The sequence below is a fragment of the Ursus arctos genome, unplaced genomic scaffold, assembly GCF_023065955.2.
Source record: "Ursus arctos isolate Adak ecotype North America unplaced genomic scaffold, UrsArc2.0 scaffold_6, whole genome shotgun sequence".
NCBI classification, from domain to species: Eukaryota; Metazoa; Chordata; class Mammalia; order Carnivora; family Ursidae; genus Ursus; species Ursus arctos.
In genome coordinates this window covers 3,838,935-3,854,796 of record NW_026623078.1, presented here as the reverse complement: position 1 = coordinate 3,854,796, position 15,862 = coordinate 3,838,935, and the positions used below count along the sequence as shown (strand labels likewise).

At 44.0% G+C, this 15,862-nt stretch overlaps 1 long non-coding RNA gene across 1 annotated transcript in view; it reads left to right on the top strand.

The window, feature by feature from the left end:
- LOC130542919 (uncharacterized) overlaps positions 1 to 14,044 on the top strand; it is a 42,494-nt gene extending 28,450 nt beyond the window's left edge. The window contains exon 4 of the long non-coding RNA XR_008957829.1: positions 13,998 to 14,044. This is a non-coding gene — a long non-coding RNA (uncharacterized LOC130542919). The remainder of the gene's footprint in view (positions 1 to 13,997) is intronic.
- Positions 14,045 to 15,862: the final 1,818 nt, after the last annotated feature.

The following is a 15,862-nucleotide window of genomic DNA, read 5'->3' as shown; positions in this document are numbered from 1 at the left end:
GTATCTTGCTGCTCCCCTGTTGGGGGCATATATATTTATAATTGTCATATCCACTTGTTGAATACTTCCTTTAAGAATAATATAGTGCCCTTCTGCATCTCTAACTATAGTCTGTAGTTTAAAATCCAATTTATCTGATATGAGAATTGCTACCCCAGCTTTCTTTTGAGGTCCATTTGCGTGAAAGATGGTACTCCATCCCCTTACTCTCAGTCTGAATGCATCTTTGGGTTCGAAATGAGTCTCTTGTAGACAGCAAATGGATGGGTCATTTCTTTTTATCCAATCTGCAACCCTGTGGCGTTTGAAACCAGAATTTAAACCATTAATGTTCAGGCTGAGAACTGAGAGATATGCTTTTAATTCTGCCATGTTGTCAGTAAAGTCTTTGTTTGTATTGGCTGTGACTTTCTGTTTTGTATCACTCTTGGGGCCTTTTTACTTTTATAGAACCCCCCGTAATACCTCCTGTAGGGCTGGTTTCGTGGTTACGAAATTGGCTAGTGACTGTCGATTCTGAAATGTCTTTATTTCTCCATCAATTCTGAATGACAGCCTTGCTGGATAAAGGATCCTTGGCTGCATGTTTTTCTCTGAAAGAGCTTTAAAAATGCTCCCCCAACCCTTTCTCTCATTCCAGGTCTGTGTAGACAGGTCTGATGTAATTCTGATGCCTTTGCCTTGGTACGTGAGAAATTTCTTTGCCCTGGCCGCTTTCAATACTGTATCCTTGGATCTCATATTTGCGAGTTGCACTATGACGTGACGTGGTGTAGGTCTGTCATGGTTGAGCTTGGGAGGGGTCCTCTCTGCCTCTTGGACACGAATTTTTGTTTCCCTTGCTAGATTAGGGAAGTTTTCAGCTACAATTTGTTCAAATATCTCTTCTAGACCTCTGTTTTTCTCCACCCCCTCGGGGATGCCGATGATTCTAACATTGGATCGTTTCGTTGAGTCAGTAATCTCCCGTAGCCAACATTCGTGGGCGTGGATTTTTTTAAGACCATCTTCTATTTTTAATTTTTCCTCTATTAACCCATCCTCCAATTCACTAACCCTTTCCTCCGCTTCCGTGACCCTGGCGGTCAGAGCCTCTAGTTTTGCCTGCATTTGGCTCATAGAATTTTTAATTTCTGTCAAATTCGCTCTCATTTCCTCCCTTAGGGATTGTATATTCTCAGTAATATTTTCCTGAATACTTTTTTCAAGTCTACTCATTATCTTGACCATTGTTACTCTGAATTCCATTTCTGATAATTTGGTTACATCCATATCCGTTACTTCTGTGGCAGAGGCCCCTGACTCACTGTCCTTTCTTTGCTGGGGGGGGCTTCTCCTTCTTGTCATTCTGATGAAGAGAGGTTGCGGGGTTTCCAGAGCCCAAAATTATTGACTGGGTCCCAGGCCGTGCCCCTTGTTTTATAGGGATCTTAGAGATGTGGGCTTCTTCTTTAAAGATTTTATTTATTTACTTATCTGAGAGAGGGAGACAGACAGCAAGAACGAAACAGAAGCAGGGGAGTGAGAGAGGAAGAAGCAGGCTCCCAGCGGAGGAGCCCGATGAGGGACTCCTTTCCGGAACGCTGGGATCACGCCCTAAGCTGAAGGCAGGCGCTCAATGACTGCGCCACCCAGGCGCCTGGGTTGTGGGCTTCTTGATTTTTCAGCCTGCCTTCTGTGTTCTGGGGGAGGGGCCTGCCGCGCCGATACTCAGGCAACCCTGTTTGGGTAGAGTCTCCGTGCCCCTGCGAGGGAGGATGGGGATGGGCACTCTCTGAGCCGGTATTTCCAGGCTTTTGTTCTCTGGCGGCTTTCCCTGGCGGCCGGCTATGCCTCTTCTGAGGGTCAGAGCAGCAGCGGCTGCATTGTCGCAGAACAGAGGGATTGCAGCCCGTTCTCCACTGATGTTCTGGCCACTTTAACTCTGTTACTGTTGGTGCTGCTCAACCCTGCGGCGTCCCGGGATGTGCGCACCAACTCGGCGACCCTGCCCTCACTTCCAGGGCCGGCGCGTCTCTGTCCTTTGTGTTTCTAATGCCGCCAGCCACCGGCCGCCCCGTCTCTGTCCTTTGTGTTTCTAATGCCGCCAGCCACCGGCCGCCCCGCGCGTTCCCGGGTCTCCCGGTCTCAGTCTATGCCCGGTGAGCACACCGGAGTTTCGTGAGAAGCCTGGTGGCGCGCGCACCCGGTTCAGGGTCTCAGTCTGCTGTTTCGCGGGTGCCGACCGCGAGTCCGCCCGCTCCCCCGTGCAGGTGGCCCGCCAGCCGCCAGCCGCCAGCCGCCCCGCGCGCGCTCCGGGAGTTCCCGGTCTCAGTCTGGATCCCGTGAGCACACCGGGATTCCGGTGTTCCGGGAGATGCCTGGTGGCGCGCGCGTTCACGGCTCACCGGTCTCAGTCCGCTCTCTCGCGGGTACCCTCTGTGTGTCTTCCCGCTCCCCCGTGCAGGTGGCTGCCGCTTCCCGGCGCCCAAACACGGCGGCTCCCTCCCCCTTCCGTTTATCTTCCGATATCCGTGCACGGTTTACAGCTCCCCTCTTGGTACCTCAATACTCAGCGCTGGAGATGTTCATTTGTAGAGATCCAGATGCATCATCCTGCGTCTCAGGCTGATTCCGTGGTTATTTAGGCTGGTCTGGTACCTATCCAGCTCGACTCAGGGGACCGGCTGAAAAAGGGGTCCCCTACTCCTCCGCCATCTTAACTCCCCTGGGGCCTTTTTACTTTTATAGAACCCCCCCCCCTTAATATCTCCTGTAGGGCTGATTTTGTGGTTAAAAAAATTGGTCAATGACCACGATTCTGGAAGGTCTTTATTTCTCCATCAATTCTGAATGACAGCCTTGCTGGATAAAGAATCCTTGGCTGCATGTTTTTCTCTGAAAGAGATTTAAAAATGCCCCCCAACCCTTTATCTCATTCCAGGTCTGTGTAGAGAGGTCAGACGTAATTCTGATATCTTTGCCTTGGTACGTGAGAAATTTCTTTGCCCTGGCCGCTTTCAATACTGTATCCTTGGATCTAATATTTGCGAAATGCACTATGACGTGACGTGGCATGGGTTTGTCGTGGTTGAGCTTGGAAGGGGTCCTCTCTGCCTCTTGGACACGAATGTTTGTTTCCCTTGCTAGATTAGGGAAGTTTTCAGCTACAATTTGTTCAAATATCTCCTCTAGACCTCGGTTTTTCTCTACGTCCTCAGGAATGCCGATGATTCTGACACTGGAACGTTTTATTGAGTCAGTCATTTCCCGTAACCTACATTTCTGTGTGTGGATTTTTTTGAGTCCAGATTCTCTTTTAGCTTTTTCCTCTACTAACCCATCTTCCAATTCGCTGATACGTCCTTCTGCCTCATTCACCCTGGCCAACAGAGCCTCTAGTTTTGACTGCATTTGGCTCCTAGAATTTTTAATTTCTGCCAGATTCGCTCACATTTCTGCCCTTAGAGATTCTATGTTCTCATTAACAATTTTGTCAATATTTTTTTCAAGTCTACAAATCATCTTGACCATTGTTACTCTGAATTCCATTTCTGATAATTTGGTTATATCCATATCCATAAGTTCTGTGGCAGAGGCCACAAACTCATTGTCTTTTCTTTGCTGGGGGGGGGGAACTTCTCCTCATCATTCAGATGAGGAGAGGTTGTGGTGTTGTCCAGAGCCCAAATTATTGACCACGACCCAGGCCGTGCGCCCTTGTTTTATAGGGATCTTAGGTATGGGGGCTTCTTGATTTTTCAGCCTGCCTTCTGAGGTAGGGGCCTGCCGTGCCGATACTTGGGCAACCCTGTTTGGGTAGAGTCTCTGTGTACCCTGCGAAGGGGGATGGGGGTGGGTACACTGTGAGCCGGTCTTTCCAGGCTTCTTTTCTCTGGTGGCTTTCCCTGGTGGTTTGCTGTGCTTCTTCTGAGAGTCAGAGCAGCAGTGGCCGAATCTCAGCCTCTGTCTCAGAACAGATGGATTGCGGACCATTCTCCACTGATGTTCTGGCCACTTTAACTCTGTTTCTGTTGGTGCTGCTCAACTCTGCACTGTCCAGGATGTGAGCCCCACACCTGGCTTCCCAGCTCTCACCTACAGGGCCAGTGTCTCTCTGTCTGTGTTTCTAACACCGCCAGCCGCCCCTGCATGCTCCAGGAGCTTTATGTGTCTCTTTCTTACACACATTTGCACAAGCTTCCGTTTTCATGACAGAGGACTGTGAGATGCCAGATGGTTTCTCTACGGTGTTCCTTCGTAGATTCAGTACATGGCACTTTCCTTATGTTTTCTTAGGCACTTGTACAAACGGTTTCATCAAGACTGAAGACGTGACTTCAAAGATGGCTTCGGTACAATGTTCTTTCCTAAAGTTGGTTCACCTCCCTTTCCTTATGCTTTTATTCCCAATCAGACACATGCTTCCATCATCATGACAGATTATGGGACTTGGAAAACCCTTTCCATACCCTCTTTTTCCTGAGATTACGTCTATGGCTGTTTCCTTAAGGTTCAACACACGTATTGGTAAACCCTGCTGTTTTCACTGATCAATGTTGCCTTGTCTCTACAAAAACATGGTTCGCTGAATTGACTGATGGCACTTTCCTTTCGTTTTCACACAACTTTTGAAGGGCTTTCCTCCTCATGACTGATGTGAGTTGAGAGATGCTTTCCTTGTAGTGTTCTTACATGGTTCAACAAAAGGCATTATCTTGATGCTTGCAGGCACAGTTTTGTACAATGCTCCCAATTCATGACACCAGATGTGAGGTGCAAGACGCTTTTATATAGAGTGTTCTCTCCTTGAGTAAAGTAGGTGTCCCTTTCCCTATGCATTTGTAGACACTTTCGAAAATCTTGACATCTTCCTGACAGAAGATGTGACTTGGATGAGGGTGTCCATTTGGTGTTCTGACTGAGATTTGGGTATATTGTTCTTTCCTTAAGGTTCAACGCACGTATTGGACAACGCATATATATTCCTGGGTCACCATGTTACTTCGATGTTGCCTATCAACACTGACCTGGTACTCACAACTACTTAGGACCTCTCCTTATGCTTTCACTCACACTTCTGCATGTACTTCCATCTTCATTACAGAAGATGTGAGTTGGGAGATCTTTTCCAAGGGTGTTCTTACCTGAGCATACAGCATGTTCCTTAGGTTTTCATACAGTTTTGGAACATACATCCATCTTCATGAAGGTAGTTGTGATTTGGAAGGTTGTCTCTAGATGGTGCTCTTTCTTAGTGTTAAGCATATGGCACTTCTCTTACGGTTCAACAGAGAGATTTGAAAATCTCTCTTCATACATCAGGATGTTTGAAATCTCTTCCTCTATATAGAACATTGGTGCTCAGAGTCGAGTAAATGGCATTTCTTTACACATTCCCTCACCCTTTAGCCAATGCTTCCAGGGTCATGTGAAAAGATGTTTCAGAGGGTATTCTATGGAGTTCTCTTGTAAAGTTAAGCATACGATAATTCCCTTAAGCTGAGAAACACTCTCTTGTATATGCTTCCAGCTTCATGAAAGAACACGTGCCTTTAAAGATGGATTAGGTACTGTCCTTTTTTGGAGCCATGTCTCTGCCACTTTCCTTATGTTTTCACCACTACGTTGCAAACATTTTCGTCTTCATGACAGAAGTCATGGTTTGTAACATGCTATCTACCCAGTGCTCTCACCTACTAAGTTTATGGCACTTTCCTTAAGTTTCAACACATAGGGAAGAAAACCCTGGTTGATCCATTTGTCAGGAGGTGGGTTCGATATCGTTTTCTATCTAGACAGATTTGGTTCTCAGAATTAAGTAGACAGCCCTTTCTCTACGTGCTTGCACACACTCTTGCCAAGGCTTCCATCTTCACAACAGAAGTTGTGAGTTGAGACATGATGTCTATACAGTGTTCTTCTATAGAGTGAGGCAACGCGCTTTATGCATCTCTTTTTGTACACACTTTTTCACATGCTTCCTTTTTCATGCCAGAAGACAGTGAGATGCAGGGCGCCTGGGTGGAACAGCAGTTAAGCGTCTGCCTTCAGCCAGGGCGTGATCCCGGCATTGTGGGATCAAGCCCCACATCAGGCTCCTCCGCTGTGAGCCTGCTTCTTCCTCTCCTACTCCCCCTGCTTGTGTTCCCTCTCTCACTGGCTGTTTTGCTGTCAAATTAATAAATGAAATCTTAAAACAAAAGAAAAAGAAGGGTTGCAGATTGGATAAAAAGAAATGACCCATCCATTTGCTGTCTACAAGAGACTCATTTCGAACCCAAAGATGCATTCAGACTGAGAGTAAGGGGATGGAGTACCATCTTTCACGCAAATGGACTTCAAAAGCAAGCTGGGGTAGCAATTCTCATATCAGATAAACTGGACTTTAAACTACAGACTATTGTTAGAGATGCAGAAGGGCACTATATTATTCTTAAAGGAAGTATTCAACAAGTGGATATGACAATTATAAATATATATGCCCCCAACAGGGGAGCACCAAGATACACAAGCCAACTCTTAACCAGAATAAAGAGACATATAAATAAAAATACATTAATAGTAGGGGAACTCAACACTCCACTCTCAGAAATAGACAGAACACCCCGGCAAAAACTAAGCAAAGAATCAAAGGCTTTGAATGCCATACTCGACGAGTTGGACCTCATAGATATATATAGAACACTACACCCCAGAACCAAAGAATACTCATTCTATTCTAATGCCCGTGGAACATTCTCAAGAATAGACCATGTTCTGGGACACAAAACAGGTCTCAACCGATACCAAAAGATTGAAATTATCCTGTGCATATTCTCAGACCACAACGCTCTGAAATCGAAACTCAACCACAAGGAAAAATTTGGAAGAAACTCAGACACCTGGAGACTAAGAACCATCCTGCTCCGGAATGACTCGATAAACCAGGAAATCAAAAATCAAATTAAACAATTTATGGAGACCAATGGGAATGAAAATACAACAGTTCAAAAACCTATGGGATACTGCAAAGGCAGTCCTAAGGGGGAAATACATAGCCATCCAAGCCTCACTCAAAAGAATAGAAAAATCTAAAATGCAGTTTTTATATTCTCACCTCAAGAAGCTGAAACAGCAACAGAGGGACAGGCCTAATCCACGCACGAGGAAGCAGTTGACCAAAATTAGAGCTGAAATCAATCAAGCAGAAACCAGAAGTACAGTAGAGCAGATCAACAGGACTAGAAGCTGGTTCTTTGAGAGAATCAATAAAATTGACAGACCACTGGCAACGCTCATCCAAAAGAAAAGAGAAAGGACCTGAATATTAATATTATGAATGAAAAAGGAGAGGTCACGATGAACACCATTGAAATTGGAAGGATTATTAGAAATTTTTATCAACAGCTATATGCCAATAAACTAAGCAATCCGGAAGAGATGGAATCCTTCCTGGAAACCTATAAACTACCAAGATTGAAAGAGGAAGAAATTGATTTCTTAAACAGGCCAATTAATGATGAAGAAATTGAGTCAGTGATAAACAACCTTCCAAATAACAAAACTCCAGGCCCGGACGGTTTTCCTGGGGAATTCTACCAAACATTCAAAGAAGAAATAATACCTACTCTCCTAAAGCTATTTCAAAAAATAGAAACAGAAGGAAAGCTACCAAACTCATTCTATGAGGCCAATATTACCTTGATCCCCAAACCAGGCAAAGACCCCCTCAAAAAGGAGAATTACAGACCGATTTCCCTAATGAATATGGACGCCAAAATCCTCAACAAGATACTTGCTAATAAAATCCAACAGTACATTAAAAGAATTACCCATCACGATCAAGTGGGATTCATACCTGGGATGCAAGCGTGGTTCAATATTCGCAAATCCATCAGCGTGATATATCATATCAACAAGAAAAGACTCAGGAACCATATGATCCTCTCAATCGATGCCGAAAAAGCATTTGACAAAATACAGCATCCTTTCCTGATTAAAACCCTTCAGAATGTAGGAATAGAGGGTACATTTCTCAATCTCATAAAAGCCATCTATGAAAAGCCTACTGCAAATATTATTCTCAATGGGGAAAAGCTGCAAGCCTTTCCCTTAAGATCAGGAACTCGACAAGGATGCCCACTCTCGCCACTATTATTCAACATCGTACTGGAAGTCCTTGCAACAGCAATCAGACGACAAAAAGGGATCAAAGGTATTCAAATCGGCAAAGAAGAAGTCAAAATGTCTCTCTTTGCAGATGACATGATACTCTATATGGAAAACCCAAAAGAAGCCACTCCCAAACTATTAGAAGTTATAGAGCAATTCAGTAATGTGGTGGGATACAAAATTAATGCTCAGAAATCAGTTGCATTTCTGTACACGAATAACGAGACTGAAGAAAGAGAAATTAGGGAATCCATCCCATTTACAATAGCACCAAAAACCGTACGTTACCTTAGAATTAACCAGAGACGTAAAGGACCTATATTCTAGAAACTATAAATCACTCTTGAAAGACATTAAGGAAGACATAAAAAGATGGAAAGGTATTCCATGCTCAAGGATCAGAAGAATTAACATAGTTAAAATGTCCATGCTACCCAGAGCCATCTACACTGTCAATGCTATCCCGATCAAAATACTGAGGACATTTTTCAAAGAACTGGAACAAATAGTCCTTAAATTTGCATGGAAACAGAAAAAGCCATGAATCTCCAAGGAACTGTTGAAAAGGAAAAATAAAGCTGGGGGCATCACAATGCCAGATTTCGAGCTGTACTACAAAGCTGTGATCACAAAGACAGCATGGTACTGGCACAAAAGCAGACACATAGACCAATGGAACAGAATAGAGAACAGAGAAATGGACCCTCGGCTCTTTGTGCAGCTAATATTTGAGCAAGGAGGAAAAAACATCCGGTGGGAAAAAAGTCTCTTCAATAAATGGTGCTGGGAAAATTGGACAGCTACATGCAAAAGAATGAAACTTGACCACTCTCTCACACCATACACAAAAATAAACTCCAAATGGATGAAAGACCTCGATGGGAATCCATCAAAATTCTAGAGGAGAACATAGGCAGCAACCTCCACGACATCGGCCAAAACAACCTTTTTCATGATACATCCCCAAAGGCAAGAGAAACAAAAGATACAATGAATTTATGGGACTTCATCAAGATTAAAAGTTTGGCACAGTCAAGGAAACAGTCAGAAAATCAAAGAGGCAGCCCACGGAATGGGAGAAGATATTTGCAAATGACACTACAGATAAAGGACTGGTATCCAAGATCTACAAAGAACTTCTCAAACTCAGTACACGAGAAACAAATAAACAAATCAAAAAATGGGCAGAAGATATGAACAGACACTTTTCCAATGAAGACATACAAATGGCTAACAGACACATGAAAAAATGTTCAAAATCATTAGCCATCAAGGAAATTCAAATCAAAACTTCACTGAGATACCACCTTACGCCAGTTAGAATGGCAAAAATAGACAAGGCAAGAAACAATTGTTGGAGAGGATGTGGAGAAAGGGGATCCCTCCTACATTGTTGGTGGGAATGCAAGTTGGTACAGCCACTCTGGAAAACAGTGTGGAGGTCCCTTAAAAAGTTAAAAATTGAGCTACCTTATGATCCAGCCATTGCACTACTGGGTGTTTACCCCAAAGATACAGACGTAGTGAAGAGAAGGGCCATATGCACCCCAATGTTCACAGCAGCAATGTCCACAATAGCTAAATCGTGGAGGGAGCCGAGATGCCCTTCAACAGATGACTGGATTAAGAAGTTGTGGTCCATACATACAATGGAATATTACTCAGCTATCAGAAAGAACGAGTTCTCAACATTTGCTACAACATGGATGGCACTGGAGGAGCTAATGCTAAGTGAAATAAGTCAAGCAGAGAAAGACAACTATCATATGATTTCTCTCATCTATGGAACAAAAGAACTAGGAAGATCGGTAGGAGAAGAAAGGAATAAAGAAAGGGGGGGTAATCAGAAGGGGGAATGAAACATGAGAGACTATGGACTATGAGAAACAAACTGAGGGCCTCAGAGGGGAAGGGGGTGGGGGAATGGGATAGACCGGTGATGGGTGGTAAGGAGGGCACGTATTGCATGGTGCACTAGGTGTTATACGCAACTAATGAATCATCAAGCCTTACATTGGAAACTGGGGATGCACTGTATGTTGACAAACATAATAAAACATTAAAAAAAGAAAAAAAAAGAAAAACTGTGAGATGCAAGATGCTTTCTCTATGGTGTTCTTTCAGAGAGTTCAGTATATGGCACTTTCCTTATGTTTTCTTAGACGCCTGTTGAAATGCTTTCATCTTCATGATCGAATACGTGAGGTGAAAGATGGCTTCGATACAATATTCTGTCTTAAATATTCGTTATTGGCCCTTTCCCTATGCTTTCATTCCCACTCTGAAACATTCTTCCATCATCATGACAGACGACGGGAGTTGGAAGACTGTTTCCATGCACTCCTATTACTGAGAGTTACATCTGGGGCTGTTTCCTTAAGTGAACCTTAAGGAAACACATATAGGGAAGCCCTAGTGTCTTCACTGATCAAAGTTGCCGTCTCTCTACACAAACTCTTTAGCTAATTGACTGATTGCACTTTCTTTTTGTTTTCACACAACCTTTTCGAACGGCTTTCATCCTCATGAAAGAAGTGAGTTGAGTGATGCTTTCTGTGTAGTATTATTACAGTTTTAAACGAAGTGCATTATCTTGATGCTCGCAGGCACTGTTTTGCACAATGCTCCCACTTCATGAGAAAAGATGTGAGGTGCAAGATGCTTTTAGATAGAGTATTCTCTCCTAGTGTAAAGTAGGTGACATCTTCCTTATGCATTCGTAGACACTTGAAAAACTTGCGATCATCCTCACAGAAGCTGTGACTTGGAAGATGGTGTCCATTCGGTGTTCTGACTGAGATTTGTATATAGTGCCCTTTTCCTTAAGGTTCAAGGCACGTGCTGGACAACGGGTGTATATTCATGGGTCACCATGTTACTTCGATGTTGCCTTCTGTCAACACGGAGTTGTTTCTCACAACTACTTAGATAGGACCTCTCCTTATGCTTTCACTTGCACTTCTGCAAGTACTCCCATCTTCATTACAGAAGATGTGAGTTGAAAGATTTTTTCCAAGGGTGTTCTTACCTGAGCATACAGAATGTTCCTTAGGTTTCATGCAGATTTTGGAACATACATCCACCCTCATGAACTTGATTTGGAAAGTTGTCTCCAGATGGTGCTCTTTAATAGTGCTAAGCGTATGGCACTTCTTTTACCATTCAACACAGATATTTGAAAAAGCTTCTCTCTTCGTGCATCAGGATGTTTGAAGTTTCATTCTCTATACAGAACCTTGGTGCTCAGAGTGGAGTAAACGTCATTTCTTTACAAGTTCCTTTACCCTTGAGCCAATGCTTTCAGCCTCATGAGAAAAGATCTGAGTTTCAGACAGTGTCCTACGGATTTCCCTCATAAAGTTAAGCGTACGATAATTCCCTTATGCTGAGAAACACTTCTGAGAATGCTTCCAACTTCGTAAAAGAAGATGTGCCTTGAAGGATGGATTCGGTACGGTCGTTTCTTGAAGCTAAGTCTCTGCCACTTTCCTTATGCTTTCAGGGCAATGATGCAAACGTTTCCATCTTCATGACAGAATTTGTTGGTTGAAAGATGCTATCTACCCAGTGCTCTCACCTACTATTAAGTTTATGGCACTTTCGTTAAGGTTCAACACACAGGAAAGAAACCCCGGTTGATCCATTTGTCAGGAGGTTGGTTTGATATTGTTTTCTATCTACACAGATTTGGTTCTTAGAATTAAGTAGACGGCACTTCTTTATGAGCTCACACACATTCTTACCAAGGCTTCTGTCTTCACTACAGAAGTTGTGAGTTGAGACATGGTGTCAATACAGTGTTCCTGTATAGAGTGAAACAACGCGATTTATGCGTCTGTTTTCACAGACAGTTTTGCACATACTTCCGTTTTTATGACAGAAGACTGTGAGATGCAAGATGCTTTCTCTATGGTGTTCTTTCGTGGACTTCAGTATATGGCACTTTCCCTATGTTTTCTTAGACACCTGTGCCAATAGTTTCATCTTCACGACCGAAGATGTCAGGTGAATGATGGCTTTGATACAATGTTCTTCCTTGAAGATTGGTTAGTGGCCCTTATGCTTTCATTCCCACTCTGCAACATGCTTCCATCATCATGACAGAGGATGGGAGTTGGAAGACCCTTACCATGCTCTTCGTACTGAGAGTTACGTCTATGGCAGTTTCCTTAAGGTTCAACACACATATTGGAAAACCCTGGTGTCTTCAGTGATCAACGTTACCGTCTCTCTGCACAAACCTGATTCACTGAATGGAGTGATGGCACTTTCTTTTCATTTTCACACAACATTTTTGATCGGCATCCTCTTTTTTTGGAAATTTTGTTTGGAAATTTTAATATGCCTTTCTCAATATCTGATGGAAAAAGCAGACAAAACATTGGTAACAAATGTGACCTAATTGACGTCTATGTAATATTGCATAATACGTGCAGAATACATTATTTCCAGTGGTCATAGACTATTTACCCAAACAGATGATATGTTGTTCCATGAATCATGTCTACATTTTAACATCCTGAAACTAACTAGATTCTATTCTTAGGCCACCAAAGAATAGAGCCCGAGTCCTCATGAAAAGAAGACCAGGAAATCCCTCCATGTTTAAAAATTCAATGTAACTTTGCTGTATATCCTAAGGGTCAGAGAGGGAATCGCAATGGACATTTTCCACCTTTTCTACATCAGGGCTCACACACAATGGCCCTTTGTCTCTGAAGAGCACTGACTATCCTAACATAGACAGGACTTAAGCCTCCTATCAGAGTTCTGCATGTCCCAGGCACACCTGGCAGCCTTGACCTGTGCACACACACACCTCCCTCCAGCTTTCCTTTCTGGTGGCATTGTGTTAAGGTAGTCAACATAGCCATATGGAGATGAGAAGCTCCCCACTCCTAGTGATGATGTTGCTATTGTCCCCACTAGGCTAATAACATGATTTCTGAGAGAATTACAACAAAATAGCAGTTTCTTGACCTTCATGAAAGTGTGAAAATCATCTTGTGAGTCATCTTTTCGAAACACTGTTTCACCATGTGTTCTTTTCTCTGGAAAAGATATAGACCCAATGGTAATTATGGCTCCTGAGCACCTGCTCTTGGGAGAATCCATACTGGCTCTGAGTAGCATTCTCCCTCGTAAACTTCTCAACTGGGGTGTAGATAGAATGAGTCCCATTTTTATATGGATAGACAAAGGCTCAGAAATGATATGAATTACAGAGGATTTTAGTGTCAGAAACCTAAGTGTGATCTCCAAACTGACTCCAAATCCCTTGTTCTTCCATACAAGGTACCATTTTGCTCTACCCCTGGTCTTCTCAATCTGGAAACCTAGGAAGTATTAGGATTTTCTTGTTGTGTGGCCAAATGGAATGAATTCGGCTGCCTTTTCACCTCTGCCCATCATGATCATGAAGATAATTCTCTCAGTGGAGGACCTTTGAGTCGGAGACTTAAAGATCCCTAGGAATAGAGATACTATACTATTTTTCTGATATTAAAGTGACTGAGAGAACTATGCTTTTTTAACTGATGGAGGCTCTGGTCTGTAGAGTGTTCTGTAAGGTCGGAAATAGTATTTAAAGCAGTTAGCCTCTTCTATAGAGTGAGACAATGCTTCTAAAGATTTCCTAAATATTCCCTTACCTGTGATTATTTATTCCCAACCATTGTAGTGTTTCTATGTTACGATTATGATTTCATCAAGGCCAACGTTGCAGAGAAAGAACTTAGTGTATCCAGGGGCACTTTCGTGTTGTGACAGTGAGCTATTCTGTTGTATTCTGTAGTCCAAGGGAATGGTGCCAGACATCTCTAAGATGTGTAAAATTCTGACTGTAAATGATCTCTATGTTTCAGAGATTTGGGCAGGACAAGGGGAGGAGTCCAGAGACCATGAACGCCTCTGTTACCTGTGCTGACCATGGAGCAGGTAACCTTCTGTAGGGGTCCTTTGATGTCTCTTTACTATTGGAAAGGTGCTTTCATCTCACGTTCCTCCATTTGGTAGTGATGATAAGAGTAATTTTTATGTCATACCATCTGTGAGGCCTGATCTTGGCCTCCCAGGAAAGCTCTCCTTTAACATTTTACCCAGCTCAAAATGACTGGGCAAACCCTCAAAGCATGGGCCCTATTTCTGCCCCCAGCACTTATTGTCCATATGCATCAAAAAGAAAAAGAGAACCAAAAAATGCCTTTGCCAACATCAAGGTGAGAACACAAAAGAACCTTTCTTGCTCCCATAAGATTAAAGTCATACTGATTTGTACATACTGAAAACATAAGAAAAAGTCTGTCACTTTCTGGAACCTTCTTCCTCATCGTGATGTATAACTGTACGTAGCACAACTCAGAACAAATATATGACCCTGCCCTAAATGTTCCTTCCCTGGAGCACTCTCTTCTTTGTGAAGATTGTGTCTCCCAGGCAGCTGTCCTTGACTTGGGTTTGAATAAAACTCTCTTCCTTCCTCTCTAAAATGTTTTAAAAGGTTCCTTCATTTAGTGTCGACAATAACACTCTGTTTTCAAGTGAAAAATAAATGTTCCTGGTTCACAACCGCGACAGAACAGAAGGCCGGCTTTTCCTTCCTTCCCTGTAGAACTAAGCATGTGTATATAGATTGCAGCACAAATGGGCTCACCCTAGAAGGATGTTTTGAAGGTCTGAGAAGCACTATCCACTCCATGGGTGAGACAAGAAGGCAAAGCTATTCCCGCTTGGAGCATTCCTTTTGGCGCTTAAAATTGCCTTGGATATGCATAAAAGCATTGCATTTCCTAAAGCCCAAGGCTGGAACAGTCTGAGAGCAGCTGACCTTGCCAGGAACCAGGCACACCCTTGCAGGAAGGGTTGGTGCAGAAGGGAAGGGGCAGGGCTCTGAGGGTGGTCTGCAGCTAGAGGGGTCCGCGAAAGGGGCCGTGTGTGTGTGTGTGTGTGTGTGTGTGTGTGTGTGTGTGTGTGTGTGTGATTGCAGCCCTGCCCATGATCCCCGTCATGCCTGCTCAGGGCGTTTAGCCAAGGAGGTGCCTCCTGGACCTCTGCACTCCCAGAGTTGTGAGTCATGGGGCCGGTTGCCTGGCATTCAAGGAGTTGGAAGCATCATACTCCCCAAGCAATCACCCCATGGGGGTGGAGCTACGTCTCTGTGTGCAGATCCGGAGCAGCCCAAGGACACAGACCAGGAGCCAAGGAAGTGGAGTTTTGAGAGAGTGGACCTGTGGAGTTCCTGGCTGGGTGAGTTCATGCTGTGTGGCCATAGGTGGGCTTTCTGGGAGTAGGGGCACCCCGGGTAAGAGGCGGGGTTCTGGAAGGGCATGTTGAGAGAGTTCATCATGGAGACTCAGGTTTCTTTCCTTTTTCCCTTGAAAGTCTCTTCTGCCTAGTCTCCGTCAACTGGCCATACACCCCAGACCCAGGAACTCCAGGGCACCTGCTCAGCAAAGCTTTTGTGGGATGGTTCGAAGACATTCCAGGGTTTCCCGTGTTACCCAGGAAGAGCGAGAGAAAGGACCGCACAGTCCCCAACTTCAGTGCGGTGCCCCTGTCCCCTGACACAGTGCAGGTAATGGACCTTGAGCAGTTCCCCGAGTTCAGCAGGGTATTCCCTGTTCCCTCAGGCACAGGTGTGGCGCTAGGAAGGCCCAGAGCCGTTACCCAACTTCAGCATTGTGCTGCCTGTTCCCTGGGAATGGTGGCAATGGGCTGGGAGATAATTACT